Raw genomic sequence first — 12,494 nt, 5'->3', positions numbered from 1 at the left:
AATGGGTGAGACATAGCAAAATGTTTCGAGGAATGTCAGCTGGGACACACATGTCAAAGGTTACTATCAAGGGGTGACTACCAACTATCATAATGTTCTTTGACCCTTCACTTCTCTCTTCATACCTCTTTGCCAAGACCAAAGTGGCGGAAGAGGTAGGAGATAAATTGGTCAGTTGGGAGGAGGTGGTCTGGCTTGGTCAGGCTGCCATTTTTCTCTCCCCCTCTCCCCTCCAAACCCAATCAGCCCTAACTCTACTACTATACAGATCAGCATTTTCTGGTTTCATCTCGTCTCTTCCATTTGTCCCACCCTCTTGACAGGGAAGTAGGAAAATTGAGATTTGCAGAAGTTGGTAAAAAACTCATATCAGAAGGCAGAGTTCCATTTCTAGATCCAAGAAAAACTTCCTGTTGTGTTAAGACCCTTCTTAGGAGCGGAAACTAGCTCACTCAAATGAAAACCACAATGAATAATTTCACTGATTTGTACCGTATGTTTAGCAAGCCTAAAATCCCAAGAGGAGGCTGGTGAATCAGAAGGGAAACCATCAGAAGGGAACTGTCCCATACACCCCCCCACCACCGGCCAGGGCTCTTCCTCACTTCCTCCTTCAACTCGCCCTGCAGGAACAGTGACAACCCCCCGAGTGGAATAAGTTTGGGGGCACATGATGCAAAGGCAAACTGGCAGAGCCTCCGTGGCTGGTTCAAGGATGGCACCACTCAGATTATTCATCCCTTCCCCAGATGGATTTTTGTTTTTTTACAAAAAGATCTAGAAAAGCAGCTGTATTCGCTTAGACTATGCTGCAGTAACCAGTTAAGCCCAGAATCCCGACTCAACACAATGAAAATTTATTCTTGCTTTCATTATGTGACCAATACAGGTTGGTGGTAGAGTGGAAGGGTAGACACAAGGGAACCCTGCTCGACAGCCCTGGTTGATAGAGGCTCTGACATTTGGAGTCTCGGGCCTCCATCATCCTGGCTGGCAGTAGAGGAACAGAACGAGTGGACAGCACACCCGTGCTCTCCTGTGCACAGCCTGGAAGTGACACAGTTCACTTCTGTCCCAGCGGTTGGACAGAACGCACTACAGAGCAGCTGCGACTGATGGGGAAGCATGCAGATATCTGGCAAGCAACCAGTGCCTCTGTCCTAGCAGCACTTGAATGCCAAGCGCGTGCTCCAACATGTAACGGCAGCTCAGAATCCCAGACCATGGAAAAATCGTTTGAATCCAAATCCTCCGAGATGTATCATCTATGGGTCTTCCCTGTCGGTTTCCTGAGTGCCTAACAGGCAGCTCTCAGGTCAAAAATGGCCCACCCCATTTAAGGAGGGTTCTTCATAAGGGTCTTACTGGCACCACCTATTTATTTGCCTAATTAGCTAGTTCACAAGAACTGGTCGCTCAGAATGGCCTCACCATAGGGTGTTGGGGGACTAACATAGCTTGGTGTCCCTGGAAGCATGGATCGATTGATCATTGGAATCAAAGCTGACTTTTCATAAGTTATGGAATTTTAAGCTGTTCACATTTAATTGCACAAAAATGACACCATAAAACTGGAGGATTGTTCTCTGAAGGACTGTTGACCAAAATTGTTCAAAATATGATTCAAGCCTCCTCTTGCAGTTGACTCATGTCTGACTCTTGTCCAACGTCTTTATGCCAAGGGAGGATGCTCTGTACTCACTATTATCAATAATTAAATATACACACAGCCCATACGTGGATGATGGAGTTCTCTTGAATGAACTTGTATGCCCCTGCCAGGGGTCAAGCAGTCACTTTCTAGGTAATAGCTTATCCAGGACTGGAATTTCTCTGCCTCCCCTCCCCTGTTGCTCCTTGCTCTGGGGACATCTTGCCATCCACCAAAAAGGCAGGAGAGAAGCAAGGGAAATACAGCTTAGTTCGAGGCCGACTGACTTCACAGGGTGGTTCGCAGTTTGTTTTACTTGGCCTGCTTTGGAGCTGTTTTGGGACATATGAGGTTCTTCAACCAAGAGGCCTTTTCCAGACCTGATTTCCCCTTGGAATGACACATTATCCTCCCTTCCAATATAGCAATTGTAAATTCCTGCCTGGGGAGCAGCAATTGCTTTGAATTACACACTATTTGAATAACCCAGTATGGGATTAACAAAGCCTTATTGTTCAGCAGCCCTCTACTGAAACTTGCGAGAGTAATTTCTGGTGACATTACTTTTCCCGGCCTAGCATTTGACTATGCAAAGACCACTTCTCCGCACTCTAATTGGTCCTTTTTAGTTGTATGTAATAGAAACCCCTTTTTACCATTCTACCAACACTGAACAGGACGAAATAATACTATCAGGGTTTTTGTTTAGTTCACCTTTTTTCTCCCTTTCCCTCTCTGGCATGTTTACTGTAATTCCACACCTTAAGAGTTTCTCAGTTTTTTTGTGCCTAAAATACTACTTCCTGACCGCTATATACACATGCAAGTACGCACACGGTACGGCAAAATTTAGGATTCTCTCTTTTACAATATGTGTATATGCTATTTTTTAAATAGACCTCAGGAGCACAGAGTAAAAACAGTGATTATCCCCGGTTTGTGACACAACTCTCATTGTTTGGTCTGGAAATGCTATTTTAAACATGTTTTTATGATGATTTGAGGCAACCCATTTACATTTACTCTATTCCATGCCTTAAAAAAAATTTCTTTCTCATTCACTTTTTAATCATCTGCAAATAAAACTCAATAACTAAGAATAAATCTACCAATATTTACTTCCTAACCAAAGTTATTTCTGCCGGAACCGAAAGGGATCTCTTTACAGTGACCAAGTCTAAAGGTAGGACTATGAAAATGGTGAAACCAAGACATTATTTACCAATAAAACAGAGCTCTATAAAAGCTTCTGATTCTGCAAATGTGAAACCAAAAAATTAGAGCTATAATGGAATTTTTTTCTAGCTGGTTTTAGACCAGTTAAATCTAATAAAGATTATGAAGATAGGAAACTAACTTGAAACCAAAATAACTACCAAGAACACTTCGTATTCCATTAATAAGTAATAAAAATCTATGCACTGCTAAATGAAAATATAAAACCTGATTATTTATGTAAAACTTTAGGCCCACATAATTATTACTCCAAAAAACAGCTTAATAGCACAATATTTTTAAAACAGGCTTTAATGAAATCCACAAAAAAATAATCTTTACCCATTTGTCCCCAAACTATCTCCTCAGATCCTACACCTAAGTTGAAATTTTTGTTCCAGAGGGAGTTGGAAGATATTTCAGAGAGAGTTATAAGAAGTATGATAAATTAGTATTTTTAAATCATTTGATGATGACCATGAACTCAGCTAAAAAAGAAAAAAAACAAAACAAAACCAAGTCTAGAATCTGCACTGAGAAGATTTTAATCTCTACAGATATGAGCCAGCTTTTCCCGTTTTTCAAACCAGAGACTTTGAAGCATTTCCTCTTAGAAAAAAGTTAAAAATGGTGTTGCTGCTGTTAGTCATTTCATTAGCAAGGAGATAGAATTAATTCCTTTAGGAACTAGTTTCAAAGTTGAGGTGTAGATGAAATCCAACGACACACAACTGGAGTTGAGTGGGCCTTATATAGACACTTGGCTCACAGGCAGCATAAACAAGAAAGTTCAGTAAGCTCAAACAAAGCTGAGGCCAAAATCACGTAGTGATTTGTAGAGGAGCAAAAGGTAAATACCATAAACAGACGTTAAAGTAAATGAAAATCTTATGAGCAGGTTAAAAAAAACTAAGAGATTTAGAAGAACTGCCATCTAGCCCAGGTTTTTTTTTTTTTTTCCTCTCATATGGGTAGTGCATGACTACAAACAAATGAGTAGGAAACAAAATGACAGGAAACTTGAGTATAAACTTCCAGACTTCTGGTAACATGGTTTATAACAGGGCTCAAGTATTCAGGCTTGCTTCTAAATTAAAAAGAAACAAAACAAAAAAATCCCAGTTTGAGCCTAAAACATTTCATATTTGGTAAACTATTTGGGGAAATTCCATCAAATCTGCAGGCCAAGTAATTTTATTTATTCTTACCCTCCAACCTTTCCATTTCATTTTGTTTCAGCAGTTGTTAAGAAACCGAGTAGATAGCTGGGATAGACCCAGGAGCTCTCTTTTCCAAGAAAAAACTACGTGTGCATCCTAGGCAGATAAGAAAAGTCTTTTTCTTCCAAGCTCAGGCCCTTGTCACTGTTGAGGACTGTTCTCCTTACTCCTATCTCCTTCAGACTGCCATATACCGACCACTCGCCTCCCTGGCCACCAGGTGATCACACTGCTGGGAGCTGTGTTGAGAGCCCGAGTCACTGGTGGCCGTGACTAGTCAGGCAGAGCTCTGAGAGCCCATGCGGTCTCCCACATCACAGCTTTTCCACCCTTCCTTCCTCTACTGGATGTCCCCCCTGCAGTGACGTGACCTAGCTCGTTACGCTGCCCTGGTGCCTCAATTCCCCTCATTAGGACCGAAGACCTGCCCCTTAGCTGAGGTTACTCTGTCTGGCTCTTTGCCAGCTATATGCCTCCTTATCCACCCTGCCACTGCCCCCATGGGCTGGGACTCTGCTGGGAATAAGTCAACTGCTCAAGAGCCATGACTCCGTCAAGACTTTGGTTCACCATCCAGACAGTCATTTCCCCCTGCTTACTTTGCTCCCTGAAGATACTGATGGTTGCCTGGACCAAATACTAGCTTGTCTTATCTACTGAGCCCACCTGAGTACCTTTTCCAGAGCCAGCCTAGCCAGCCAAGTTTGCTCCCCTGCCTGCCTCTTCCCACCAGCTGATGCTGCTAAAATGTTGATGACGGTAACAGTAATTAATGATAGTTAAAAAGATTAGTCTCTCAGAAATTGTCTTAGGTGTTTAATACACTTATTTATTTAATAATGACTATAACACTTGGAGAAACCAACACTAGGAGAGGTTAAATGACTTGCTCAAGGTCACCCAAAGAATAAATAGCACAGCTGGAATTTGAACCTAGATCTTTCTGATGCCAGGTATCTTTCTGCTCTCAATTCCAACACGCGGGTTTTTTTCCCCACACCAAGCAATTTTAAGGCACCAACTGGGTGTCCTACAATTCAACTCAATTCTGACACCACCTATCTGGAGATAGCGTCAAATCCCACAGGTTAAGGGCTCAGTGCTACAAAAATTCGCACCCCACCCCACTTCAGACGCCAATCACAAGAACAGTAGTCACCTGTGCTTCTGACCGACTGGCTAGAGATTGGAGTTTCCACCAGTTCCTTCTTTGGGATCCATTAATTTACCACAGCGGCTCACAGAATTCAGAGAAACATTGTACTTACCAGATTAGTAGTTTATTATGTAACTCAGGAACCGCCAGATGAAAGAGCTGCAGAGGGCAAGGTGGCGGAAAGGACGCAGAGCTTCCATACCTTCTGTGAGCGTGCCGCTGTCCTCAAGCCTCCTCCACCTGCTCACCAACCCGGAAGCTCTCCCAAGCCCATCCTTTTAGCTTTTTCTGGAGGCTTCATTACTTAAGCGTGATTGATTAAATCATTGGCCATTGGTGACTGAGCGCAACCTCCGGCGCTTCTCCCCTCCCCTTAGGTCGAGGGCGGGACTGAAAGTTGCAACCCTCTAATCACGTTGTTGGTTCTCCTGGCAGCCAGTCCCATCCTTAGGTGGGATCTAAAAGTCATCTCTTTGACTTAACAAAAGGCACCTTTATCACTCTCATCACTTAGGAAATTCCAAGGGTTTCTGGAGCACTATGCCAGGAACAGGGACAATGACCAGATATCTATTTCGTATTATAAAGCACAATATCACACCGGGTAAATACTCTTTAACTGCAGGCCAAGGGTTCGCAACATTCACTTCTCCGCTACATGGTTCCCATGCGCTGTATGTTTGTTGGGGGAAGCGCACCTCTGGGGCTGTGCAGAATCTCAGCTCTGCGGCCTCCCAGTGGGCCTTGGACACCATCCGTTAGAAAACTGATGTCTCTGCCTCTCATTTTTTTTTTTTTTTTTTTTTTTTTAAACATCTTTATTGAAGTATAATTGCCTTACAATAGTGTGTTAGCTTCTGCTTTATAACAAAGTGAATCAGTTATACATATACAATATGTTCCCATTTCTCTTCCCTCTTGCATCTCCCTCCCTCCCACCCTCCCCATCCCACCCCTCTAGGTGGTCACAAAGCACCGAGCTGATCTCCCTGGGCTATGCGGCTGCTTCCCATTAGCTATCTATTTTACATTTGGTAGTGTATATATGTCCATGACACTCTCTTACCCTGTCACATCTCACCCCACCCCCTCCCCATATCCTCAAGTCCATTCTCTAGTAGGTCTGTGTCTTTATTCCCGTCTTGCCACTAGGTTCTTCATGGCCTTTTTTTTTTTTTTTCCTTAGATTCCGTATATATGTGTTAGCATACTGTATTTGTTTTTCTCTTTCTGACTTACTTCACTCTGTATGACAGACTCTAACTCCATCCACCTCATTACAAATACCTCCATTTCATTTCTTTTTATGGCTGAGTAATATTCCATTGTATATATGTACCACATCTTCTTTATCCATTCGTCTGTCGATGGACATTTAGGTTGCTTCCATGTCCTGGCTATTGTAAATAGAGCTGCAATGAACATTGTGGTACATGACACTTTTTGACCTATGGTTTTCTCAGGGTATATGCCCAGTAGTGGAATTGCTGGGTCGTATGGTAGTTCTATTTGTAGTTTTTTAAGGAACCTCCATACTGTTCTCCATAGTTCTGCCTCTCATTTATGCTTCCATTACTTCAGCTTGCTTGGCTACCAGTAGACTTGGCTTGTTGGCAACGATCAAACTTTACACCTGAGTGCAGCCATCCATCTGCCCTCGGGCCCATGTAGGTTTCCCTGGGATCTAGGAAGCTCCAAATCTTAGGGTTCTGGCCCAGGTCTTTAATTTTACTATTTAGAGCTGAAACTCAAAGAACTGAAGTAAGTTGTCCCGTGTCACACAACTAGTTAATGGCAGGGCCAGGACTGAAGTTTCATGATGCCCAGGCCACCCTGAGTAGGCTAGAAATAAGGGAGGCCACATTTTGCAGCAGGGCTTTTGATGGCAAGCTAGATTGCTTGAATCTATGACTTTTGCCCCCGTGGTTTTAATCTCTGACATGGAGCAGCAAGAGAGGCCTAACTAAAAGGATGGCAATATTGCTTATAAGAAGCAAATTGTTCTGGAAGAATTGCTGCTACCACCCATCTTTGGCAAGGACCAGGACTTTGTGAGTCTATTACCAGTCTGGAAGCCAGAAAGATGTTCATAGATGTAGTCACATATTGTGATCTGATTTACATCCCAGGGCAAAAGCAATTTCATGATAAGGAGAGCAACTTTAGCTGAGCAATTACTACACACCAGAGACAGCTCTAAGTAAGCATTTTATATGCATTAACTTTCTCAACCCACACAACAACCCTGTGAGGCAGATGCTTTATCATCCTCATTTAACTATAACGAAATTGAGCCACAGAGCAGTCAAGTAACTTGCACAAGAACACACAGCTAGGAAGAGGCAGAACCAGGATGTGGATGAAGCTGTCTACTTCTAGCATCGATACTCCTAACCCGTGCACCAGATTGGCTTTCATGGGAAATGGGAATGGACATTTTTGAAACCCCAAAAGACGCAGGGATCTGAAAATTTTGGTTCAGGAAGATCAAGGACCAGTTATCATAGACAACCATATTCCTAGGCTTAAGGCTTGCCTACCCACTGACAGGGGACCATGGATGACCTTCATAGCCTGCAATTAGCTTTTCAGAGCTTTTCACTTTGCTCCAGGAAACTGTTATCCAGCCCCATGTGGTTTCTAGGACACTCTCAGCGTGCTTTATGGCCACCTCAATTCCTAAGTTGAAGTTTAAAGCAGATGAGGTGCAGAGAAACATAGAAAAGGAACCAAATAAAACTACCAATAAAATAAAAGTTTGGCAACTTTGAAATCTTGTTGCATAACTCCTTGCTTGGGAAGAAATGCTCAAAAATCAACAACAGGAGGAAAAAACAGGATGTTAAAAAGCACTTTTATTATGTTTTTAGAAGCTTACTGCCAGACTACAACTATTTCTGCCAAAAATAACATACTTAACTCCCTACAACCTACATGATTTGGGGTTTGCTGGGAATTTTGTGGGATTTTTTTGGAGTGAAACCGTAAGTTCCCACCAAGTTCATTTTCAAAAAGAATGTCCCAGAAATGAACATACATCCAGGGAAGGAGTCTCCTGGGTAGAAACAATGGTCCTACAGCCCCTACTGTGAATGATGTGTTCCAAAAAGCTTTGGCTTGGAGAATGGCATCTTCCATGGGGTTCCTTCACTGCACCTGCAGTGACTGCGGGTCTCCTTTGGAAGGTCTCTGTCCTATGGGTGGGGGATGCAAAATAATGCAAGATCATGAAGATGTGGGAAGGGTCCAGGACCGGGAGCCAAACAAAGCTGGGCTCAAATCCTGGATCCACCAACTCCTAGCAGTGTGACCTCTCTGGCCTCCATTTCCTCATCTGTGAAACGAGAATAAAATACCATCCTGCACGACTGTTGTGAGGGTTAAATGAGGTATTGTACGTACATGGCTCAGCACAGTGTTCAGAAGTAGTAGCTTAAGCCCTTCCACTTGGGAGAAGACTGGATAGAGCCACATCACTGCCAGCCAGGAACAGAGAGAGGCAGGAGCAAGACCCTGAGGGGGCAGAGGGGTGGCGGAGAGACTGAACGGTCCAGGAGGGAGAGGAAGAGAAGAGAGAAGGACTCGCTCCTTTTTGTCCTCCAAGATATACTTGGTGGGGACAGATAAAAGATTCCAGGGGCAAAGAAAAAATTATTTTGCACCATCCAAGAGCCAGATTTTTCAACTAATTAAGCACCACTCTTCCAAACGTTGAAAGCATAACAAAGGGGTCCCCATTATTGTTACTGAGTGGTAGGATTTTTTTATGTTTTTGAAACATTGATTTTTTTTTTTTCTCCAAGATTTTTTATTCCCCTTGTCCCACCTCCCCATCTGAACAGACAAATCATTCTTTGCTCATACCTAACGGATGGGACCTGAGAGCAGAAAGCACAGAATTCTGGAGTTTCAAAAGCCTTGGCCAGTGGTTCTCAAAGTGCAGTCCCAGACCGGCAGCGTCGGCATCACCTGGGCATCACCTGAGTGCTTGTTAGAAAGGTAAATTCTTGGGCCCCACCCAGACCCGAATCAGCAGCTCTGAGGATGAGGCCCAGCAGTCTGTCTTAATAAGCCCTCCAGGTGATTTGGATGCAGCAACATTTGAAAACCATTGGTCTAGGCCCTTATGGACTGGAGAGGACTAATATAGGTAGCGGATTCAGGAAACGTGAGGAGTGAAAGCAAAGCTCCTCACCCAGATTAGGGAAGTATTCCCCAGGCTGAGGGATGAGGGGAGACAGAAAGGAAGTGATGAGAGGGGGGGGAGCCAGAATGGCGTGCCAGCCTGCCTCTGAGCGAGCTCTGTGCTTTGTGCCAAGGGGCTGCCGTGGGTGCCTTCTCGCAGGTGTGTGGTGAGGACTTACACTTGACAGCAGCCAGGCTTCCTCCACTGCCTGACAGGCAGGAGAAATTGCTGGGTCTCTGTCCTCCTTATTCCACATGGACGATCCATCCTTGCAACAGCCTGGAATGCTCATCAGCCTGAAGGAAGTCGGGACCCTGGACCTCTAGTGGCATGGGGGTTGGGGAGGAAGAAAGGCCTTGCGGTTGATCTTGGCTGGGGCTGAACAGAACCAGCGCAAGATGACCCGTGAGCCAGGGCAAGGATAATATCCGTTATAATCCCTACTTGCGAGGGAAATGTATTGTCATGGAATTGCATTGTCCATTCCTACCTCTTCCTGGGGTGCCTCTCTGTGTTTCAGAGGCTGGAAAGCTCACAGCTACATCTCCCAGACTCCCTTGTAGCTGAGCCTGTGCCACTCACTGATTGTGTGAGTTTCAGGGGGCAGAAGTCAGTCAGAGGCCATCAGCCTTCTCTGGTCAAGCTTCATGTCGAGAGCGGCAAGGGGGCGTTCCCAATCCTAACTTGCACGTTTCTCAAGTACAGCAACTGCAGTGTGTTCATGAACTCAGTAGCTCCAGGGACAGCCCCTGATGCCCCACCCTCCTAAGTGGGACAGAGGTTACAGCTCCTGCAGGGGCGGGGGGGGGGGGGGGCGCTGGGGGAACCTGTTCTCTGGGTTTTCAGGGAGTCATTCCAAAAGGCACCAGCCCAGATGCCTGTTCCTTCAGTACTTCGAACTATTTTATAAGCACCACATTCTCTGTATTAATTTCTTTTGTGCTTAAATCCTAGTCTGGTTCATATTTCTTGCACTAAGGATATACTATTCCAAACATGGGGGCGGGCGTGGCTGCCTTGAAATTTAACTGAAGAATCAGGACATTTGTACAGAAATGCTTATGAGTCCAGAAAACCATGCCATGTACCAAAGGAGCAGCATGGACAGGACGTGTCTCAGAGGCTCCGAAGCAAGAACACTCACCATACCAGCATTGTTAGGCTTTGCAGTAGGGTGGGACTCGAAGGAAATGTCTTCAAAGACCTAGCAACGTGCCTTCTGGCTGATTTTCCTATTTCAGTTGACCTTGGCCTTTGCCTTGCTCCTGCTTCCTCGTTTCCTCCTCCATACCTTCCCTTGCGTAACTGCCCACGCGGCGCTCCTCTCCTTTTCTCCTAAATATCAAGCCCGTTTCTCCTTCCATGTTTTTACCAGCGTGACTCGTTTCAGAATAGGCATGTGTCTGTATGTTTCAAGGAAGTTCATAGTTTGCAGCAAGCGTGACTAAATGGATGTCATTTATTTATTTCAGGATGTGAGCCCCTGCTGATTGCCAAACATTGTCCCAGGTGTATAAGAACTCGCCAGAGTTTCTATTTGTTGTTTGTTAGGGGAGCTTCCACTCTCTGAAGGTAGCTCAAGAAGCTGACCATGGAGATTCCTGTTGCTGCCCATGCCTAATGAGTATTTGATGAGCTTTGTCCACAAAGAACAGAAATGTGAAATGACCCCTTCCAAGCCTGGAGAGCCAACCTCAACTGACCCTCCCTATAAGAAGCTTTCTACATGAAGACTCCAGCTTGGCAGGCAGGACGTGCTTTAGTATTTCAGTGAAACCACATTTCTCCAGGCTATACCAGCTGTGGGTACTGCTTAGAAGTATGGTCTCCCAACACCTCTTCTCTAGTTGGAGGCACCATGGGCATTTCTCATGTGGCTCTCCCACCACCTGTGCTCACTGTGTCACTGCACTGAGACCTCAGCTCCTACTTAGGAAGCTCCTGTCCCTGGTTTGCTGTCTTATAGTCTCCTTTTGGTGAGATCAAAGCTGTATGTCTGTTCTGCTCCAAGTGTCACTCCTGAAGAGAGGGAATTATGGGCCTGTATTAGTTAGGGTTTTCCAGAGAAACAGAACTAACAGGATGTGTATATACAGCAAAGGAGTTTTATTTTAAAGAATTGGCTCATCTACTGTGGAGGCTTGGCAAGTCCAAAATCTGACAATGGAGGCCAGTAGCAGACTGGAGACTCAGGAAACAGTTGTGGTTTGAAACCATGGGTTCTGCTAGCAAGCCAGGAACAGCTGATGTTGCTGACAAAGTGGTAAGGCAGTCTGCTGGCAGAATTCCCTCGTGCTGCAGGAAGGTCAGCCTTTTGTTCTATTTAGGCCTTCAGTGGGTTGGATGAGGCCCACCCACATCATGGAGGGCAATCTGCTTCATTCAGAGTCCACTGATTTAATGTAAATCTCATCCAAAAACACCCTCACAGGAACATCCAGAAGAATGTTGGACCAAATATCTGGGCACTGTGGCCCAGCAAAGTTGACACATAAAATTAACCATCATAGACCCTTGTTACTAAGTGACAGGGGAGAATTATCTCATATTCTTTGCTCCTGCTGCATCCTTTCTCTGGTGCAGTCACTTCATCATAGGTCCCCCTGGCCTGTGCCCCTGATCGGGTATGGTTTCCCTTGGAGGTCAGTGATGGGGGGGTGGAGGTGGAAGAGGGGTGCTGGGCTGGAGGTTAATTAGAGGAACGTTGGGCTCAAAATCTGCTCTTCTCATGAATTCCCAGCCTGTATGTCCACAGCAAGCCAGAGAATTCTCTTTGGCAGGTTTCTCTTTGTCAGGTTTCCTTCCACAGCAACCTTTCACCCCCAGGTCAGAGGAAGACAATTTCCCAGCCTTCACCAACATCTTGGCTCCAGAGCACACGTTTAGCCAACTGCTGTCTCTCCGAGGAGCCAAATCTCCAGCTGGTCAGGCCCAGTAGCCCCCAGTGTGAGTGCAAAACTTCCTGAATCCATGCATGTGGTTGAGTTGAGCCTTGGTGACATTAGTCATGTTTATTGTTGATGGAAAACAAAGGAAAGCTGTAACCAAGTCCTCACTGTGGTTTTT

The 12,494-nt window shown here is 45.0% G+C and overlaps 1 long non-coding RNA gene across 3 annotated transcripts in view; it reads left to right on the top strand.

The window, feature by feature from the left end:
• LOC132372087 (uncharacterized) overlaps nucleotides 1-12,494 on the top strand; it is a 102,303-nt gene that overhangs the window by 27,967 nt on the left and 61,842 nt on the right. The window contains exon 4 of one of the 3 annotated variants that reach the window (XR_009505090.1): nucleotides 10,901-12,020. The exons of the other annotated variants lie outside the window; for them this stretch is intronic. This is a non-coding gene — a long non-coding RNA (uncharacterized LOC132372087). Of the gene's footprint in view, nucleotides 1-10,900; nucleotides 12,021-12,494 lie in introns of those variants that run through there. 3 annotated transcript variants of the gene reach the window in all.

This window comes from Balaenoptera ricei, chromosome 9 (genome assembly GCF_028023285.1).
Source record: "Balaenoptera ricei isolate mBalRic1 chromosome 9, mBalRic1.hap2, whole genome shotgun sequence".
Classification (NCBI taxonomy): domain Eukaryota; kingdom Metazoa; phylum Chordata; class Mammalia; order Artiodactyla; family Balaenopteridae; genus Balaenoptera; species Balaenoptera ricei.
The sequence above is the reverse complement of the archived record's forward strand: the minus strand, read 5'-3'. Positions and strand labels throughout refer to the sequence as shown.